This window comes from Mytilus trossulus, chromosome 13 (assembly GCF_036588685.1).
Source record: "Mytilus trossulus isolate FHL-02 chromosome 13, PNRI_Mtr1.1.1.hap1, whole genome shotgun sequence".
NCBI lineage: Eukaryota > Metazoa > Mollusca > Bivalvia > Mytilida > Mytilidae > Mytilus > Mytilus trossulus.
Genome location: NC_086385.1, coordinates 13,818,977 through 13,826,141, shown reverse-complemented (window position 1 = coordinate 13,826,141; position 7,165 = coordinate 13,818,977). Strand labels below are relative to the sequence as shown.

The window sequence follows — 7,165 nt, the reverse complement described above, 5'->3', positions numbered from 1 at the left end:
TACACGTTTGTTACAACAGAGAAAGGTATAGTTTAGTTCATTGCAAAAACATGTAAATTTATAAATTAAAGCATGCATTTATTATTGCAATTTTGTCATTTTAGACTAAAATGCAATTTATTTTTTGTGATATTGAAAAACATCCTGTTTAATTCATAAAAATAATTTTAAAATGTGATTTTTAATAATTGCGATTACAAACATGTAGCATTTTGTGCACTATCAAAAACATCTCTAAATATATAGCACTTTGATATTTAACTAGCTCATTGAATTTAATCTTTCAGTCATGATTCGGATACGAATCATCACCATTACTGTTTTAATACAATAAATGTACATGCTATACTAACACGTTGCCTTTTTACCTGTATTTAATTTGTTTTAAAAAATACAGACAGATCACCAATAAAAATTATTAAATTTGAATGAACCAAATACACAACAAAGTATTTTTTACAAAAAAATGACCTTTTTTCGATTTTAAAGCTCCAAAGCAGCATTTCCTTGCGGTAAGATTTGACATATGCTCTGTGTTGTTATAATACATAATAGAATAGTGGTGGAATAAAACGCTACTTTTCATGAAGTAATTAATTTACTTGCAAAATGGATACGTTTCTTTTCGTTTGATATATAAAATAACTCTGATGCATTTTCACAGTGCAAAAGAAGATTTACCGAAAAGATCTCCATAAATAACAAAACACGATTCTTGTCTGATTTGATATTTAATCATGTTTATGCATATAAATTTCTTTTATAGGAACCTAGAGTATTGTTGTTCGGACTATGAAAGCATAAATGGTACATGTACAGGTATGTGAACTTTTATGCCTTTTTCAATTGATTTTTATAGTTCGTTTTTATGTTGTACTGTTATGCCACTGTCCCAGGTTAGGGGGATCCCGCTAACATCTTGAACCCCGCCACATTATATATGTATGTGCCTGTTCTAAATCAGAAGCCTGTAATTCAGTGGTTGTCGTTTGTTTATGTATTACATATTTGTTTTTCGTCTATGATTTTATATAGATAAGGCCGTTAGTTTTCTCGTGTGAATTGTTTTACATTGTCATTTCAGGGCCTTTAATAGCTGACTTTGTGGTATGAGCTTTGTGCATTGTTGAAGTCCGTACGGTGACCTATAGTTGTTAATGTCTGTGTCATTTTGGTCTCTTGTGAACAGTTGTCTCATTGGCAATCATAATACATCTTTTTTTTTTATAAAAGTAATAAGGAATTACCCGTTTTCTTATTTCTAGAATAGTTATGTATCATGTTGTCTTGTTTGTAATATATCTCTCATTTAAAAAAATAATGCAAACAAGAGTATTTAACTTAATTCAAGGGCATTACTTGGATGATAACAACAACAAACTGGAATGATTTTGATATGCAATAGGCAGAGCTTGTAAACAACGTAGTTCCTCATTTATGTCTCAAATGCATCACTTATTTCCTTGATAGGGTTGGTTTTATTACTAATTAATGTAGGAATTCACCAAACTCTATTGCAAGCTAGAAATATATCATGTTTCGATGAATTACTATAACTTCTTTTTATATTCATCAAAGAGGTACTACCTATGAGCTACATAAAACATTTGAAAAATGATTGTTTCTGTTCAATGAAATGTTTATAAAAAAGTGAAAAGCCTATTCGCTTTTAGCAGCCAGAATTGTTGAATAATGACAAAATAAGCTAAGAAACATCAATGACGAATAAGTCATTTGCACAAGTGAATATTTCGCTCTCATTGAATCCATAATACTGCAACCTTTGATATTACCCCTTGGTTTGGTAAGTATTAATGTACTAGGTATTTATAGAATAAAAAAATGTCGCAAAACAATGCATTTATTTATAACTGGGACAAAAAATAAAATTTGATTCAACCATATTTTTTTATCTTGTATTTTTCAGAGTGCAAAATTGGGTTTGTATCAATAAGTGGAAAGCCATGTTCTCATTGCCAGAAAAACAGATTTGGAGAAAGATGTTTGGAACGTTGCTACTGTAATGAGATTGAAGAAAGGTAAAATAAAAATGAATAGTTGATTGTTTCATTGATATGTACAACTATCTCTTTTGTTATTTAATGTTTTAATGTGAGACGACAATTTGGTGAGGATTAAACGGATGGTTTTCGTTAACACATATTCATTTGATAACTTATTAAAAAAAGATCATGAATCAAGAGAAATTCATGCTTGAATACCCATTTGTGACCATAGCAGTCGAATTTAATTTGTTCATAGTTTAAAGACTATATAAACATGACCGTCATAATCGGCTGCAATGATTTTAAAACGAAGTAATTATTACAGGAGTACATTATTTATCACTACACTTATTTGTGAACATAAAATGCTTCGAGAGCCCATTCTGTCCTTTTGATTTGCATTCTATTTCAATTATTGTTTTATTTACATAGATGTGATCACGTAAAAGGATGCGTTCCAAAGTTTGAACTTAACGGTAGGTTTTTCCACTATCAATTACAAATGGTACTAGCCAGATTTCACTATTTGCATTCAACAGTCTAGTTATCCATGATGTGTTTTATCATTTGATTTTGCCATTTGATTAGGGATTTTCCGTTTTGAATTTTCCTCGTAGTTCAGTATTTTTGTGATTTTAGTTTTTGTCATCATTCCGTTTTTTTGTTTATCAAGACTAATATAATTATTTTCCACTTTGTTCCTAATTTTGGTCAACATATATTTATATAGAAAGACATTTGTAAACTGTTGTATTCTGCCTTTAAATAACATTAGAATGGAAATGGGGAAAGTGTACAATAAAGGCAACAGTAGTATACCGCTGTTCAAAACTCATAAATCCATGGACAAAAAACAAAATCGGGGTAACAAACTAAAACCGAGGGAAACGCATTAAATATAAGAGGAGAACAACGACACAACACCGAAACGCAACACACACAGAAACGGACCAAGCAACAGACAAAACACAACGAGAATAACAAATATAACATTAAACCAAATACATGAATTTGGGAAAGACAAGTACCGTGCCACGTCTTATCTCAATATCTCAAAAATAAGAGAAAACACAAACGACTCAATGTTAAAATGTAACACACACAGAAACGAACAATATTATAACAATGGCCATCTTCCTGACTTGGTACATGACACTTTTAAAGGGGAATAAAAGTGGTGGGTTGAACCTGGTTTTATGGCATGCCAAACCTCGCACTTTAATGGCAAAGATAAATATAACATTGAAATGACAACATAATATTAAAAAATATAACAACCACACCACATAGTAAAAAAAATTCGAAGGCGAACAATGGCTCTTCAGCACAGTAAGAAAATCCTGTATCTAAAGGCATGCTTGAGCTATAACAAAAGTGTGTTCTAGTTAAGTGATAACGCGGCCATACTAAACTATAAAACATGTTGAAATGTATAGTAAATACAAAATCATACAAGACTTACAAAGACCTGAACATCCTGAAAGTGACGCTCAGATAAAAAGTTCCAAATCAAAAGGAAGTTGAAGAGCAATAAGGACCAAAAATTCTAAAAAAAAGTTATGCCAAATACGTCTAATGTAATCTTTGTCTGGGATAAGAAAATCCTTAGTATTTCGAATAATTCATACTTTTCCAAACGGTAAATTTATAAAAATGTCCACATACTTGATATTCATGACAAATCGAAAAGCTGTCTACCGGGTTGGTTTTACCTTTGGAACTTATAGCTCAACAAGAGTTCACGGACAGTTTCCGTGTAAATCTTTAAAAATCAAATGCCAAACGTGATAAATCAAGAAACAAATTGAATGTTATTTTGGTTTAGTTTAATTTCAGCATTTGTTTTTGAATTGTGTCTTTTTAATGCATACATTGATGGTTATTGTTCTGATTATTATTCTCTCTTATTGGAAACCAGTTTATTTCTATTCATTCGTATTTTATCGACTTCTGAATAAATTTAGATTTTTTTTTTTAAATTAGGCCTCGAGCAACTCAGAATACAATGATATAGGCATATTTGACACATTCCCCATTTCCATTCTCAATTTTATCTACTGTGGATTCATTTATTTTCGTGGGTACCAATTTTCGTGGATTCATGGAAACTTGCATATTCGTGGATATTTAATTTCGTGGTTTTACCAAAGTCTGCATACAAGCCTTTGTAAAATTTGTCATTCGTTGAATATGTAATTTCGTGGTTTGCCTGTACCAACGAAATCCACGAAAATTGGTATCCCACGAATAATAATGAATCAACAGTATTTGGGAAATGTTCATCTTGTGCAGTTACGTTGAAACCATTCATGTTACATGTATAACACAACTAATGTTATATTATCTTTGTAGGAGATGTCAATTATACAACCAGTTCAGAGTCAGAAAACTATTCGGAGTCAGTGACAGGTAACAATCTTACCTACTCATTTGTTGGAAGTATTTCTCAAAAGTATTTATGTAACCTAATGTACCCATCCTCTTTCTGGTAACAATATTTCTTCCTTAAGAGTAGTTACATGATAATCAAATAGATACAATATATATTGCGCTTTCCGGATCCAAATTATAAGGAGGTTACCAATTAATGCAGACTCATTTCAATTCACACCAATTATACTTTTGTAATATTAACTAACAAAATGGCTTGTTCTGTTTTATATAAGTTTATCAGTTTCATTTTCAAAACTGCATGACTGTGTGTTTTAGCTTTGGTATATATCCATATTATGTTAGAACATATATATCACAAAATCCGAGGCACATGAATTGATGTCTATGCTATGTTCAGTAAAACATGCCCCTAGTACACATGTACTAATTTGAAGTCAGCTTAATTCTGCTGTTTGCAGTTATTGATGTTAAACATATGTGTACATTGACAAACAAGTGCATCATTATACATATTTAATATTTATGTGTATTGTCATTTTCAGTGTTTGAATTGGATGTACTTATAATCTTGGCTGCAGTAGCTGGTTTGCTAGTTCTGGTTGGTGGCTGTTTGGGCTTTACCTGTTTTTGTAAAAGACGAAACAAGATAAATGTAGCTAGTAGCTCCTATTTACAAGTTATAAATGGATCGTACGGAACTGTTATTGATACCAATGTCAATGACGATCGATGCAGACAACTCAACTCGTACGTTACCTTGGTTCCTAAAACTAGCGATACACATTACTACATGTATTATGAATAGAGGAGAAGACAGAACAATGATTCATAAAATTGAGAATAGAATGTTCATTATCTGATTTTTTAATTTTAAAAATATACTAAATAATAATAAAATTTTGAACTTCTAAAGATAGTCAAGTTTTTGTATTATTTGTCAAACATTAGATACGGGTTCTTTTCATTTCTGTCTTTCAGTTCATTGTTAAAGGTATCAGTTAGAAAGTGCAATGTTTTAATCAAGATAATAATTAAAACATTATATATCTTTTTGGAAACCCAATTGTAGATCAATGAGATCATTTTTCATTAATTTGTTGACAGAAATTTATTAAGGTATTTGCATAATAAACGCATACTATAACTTATATAAGGTGCAAGACTGAGTTATGAAAAAAATGTGGCTGGTAATGATTGAAATAAAATAGTGTCGTCAATTTAAAAATAGTTTTAAAAAAAAGAGTACAGAATGCAATGATGCATTTTCTTAGTAAAGCGGTACTTTTTTACTATTTTAATATGCATATTTTTAAGTATATTAAGAAATTATTTAACAAAAGTATTAACAAAAATGCCGAACACAAAAATAATCTCAATGATGAAGTGCAGTAAAACTGTCATATTCAAACACTAGACTTAATCTACAAAAGGAAAATACAGCAATTGTCATATTCATGACATGGTATAAAAAGGCATTTCCCGAAAAAAATTGTGGAATAAACAGGTTTTGAAGCCAGCCTAATTTTGCACTAGTGTGACAACCATCTATGGTTCTCTTAAAACTGTACAGTGGCACCAGTTATCAAAGGTTCCAGGCTTATTATTTGATACGCCAGACGCGCGTTTTGTCTACAAAAACTCATCAGTGACGATTGATCAAATAGATAAAAAAAAAAAAAACAGACTCGAATACACTTGAACAGCATTGAGGACCCAAAATTCCAAAATATTTTGCCAAATACTGCTAAGGTAATTCATTTTTAGGTTAAGAAAATCTTAAGTGTTTCTAATAATTCATACCTTTCAAACAGTTAATAAAAAATACCATATAATTGATATTCATGCCAACAACGAAATGCTGATTACTGGGCTGTTGATACCCTCGGGACGAAACGTCCACAAGCAGTGGCATCGACGCAACCGCGTGTATTATATATAAGGTTATTATGGTTCTATATTGAGCAAGTAGGCGAGTCTCATTTCGATACACGGTACGTAATGGTGTTATATCTTTTATAAAACACTGTGATGAGGAAACAATTTGAGGTTTCAGCAGACGAAGAGTTTGATAATGAACCATTGAAATAAATTCATAAAACACATTTTGTATTAACAAGTTGTTATTGTTGGCATTGGGTTTCGTGTATAAAACAACGGAAGCGGGTCTTTGATATAAACATTATTGAAGATTCGATTACTTTGATGAGACACTAATCTAACCGCATGTTAAGAAAGTAGGTATGATAGATGTGTAACATAGTGTTCTATTGACCTAATACGATATATATAGGGTCAGTAAATTTCAAATGGGGATTCACCTCTCATTCCATATTGAATATACTGATCCCGTACTTATCGTCTTTGGTCACTAACACCCGATGGAACTAAAAGTGTCACGGTATTGGGTTGAAACCATCGAAGCCAAATATGATGTACAAGACAAAAGACAATGTTGGCAGAAAATCATGTGGAGAAATTGATTGAGTTAATTTTTGACAGAGATATGCTAATATAGGATTTCTTGCAATTTTTTTCCAATATCCAATTCTGATTTGACGCTTTTACACTAAACGTGAAAATGGTAACCATAAATGTACTACAACGAACATGATGACCTCTTGTTAACTTTGTTTAGAAATACTTTTAGATTAGCTGCAGTGTCTCTCGCTACTATGTTCAAAAGGTATGTCCTGATCGAAATTGTTTTGAAATAATTTGAAGGTTGTGAGAAAAGACCGTGTGTTAATGACATAATTGGTAATTAT

At 31.1% G+C, this 7,165-nt stretch overlaps 1 long non-coding RNA gene across 1 annotated transcript; it reads left to right on the top strand.

Moving 5' to 3' along the window:
• Positions 1-764: 764 nt before the first annotated feature.
• On the top strand, positions 765-5,229 carry LOC134695524 (uncharacterized). The gene is made up of 5 exons (XR_010102785.1): positions 765-819; positions 1,928-2,039; positions 2,439-2,482; positions 4,359-4,415; positions 4,943-5,229. It is a non-coding gene; the product is annotated as an uncharacterized LOC134695524 (long non-coding RNA).
• The last annotated feature ends 1,936 nt before the right edge of the window (positions 5,230-7,165 follow it).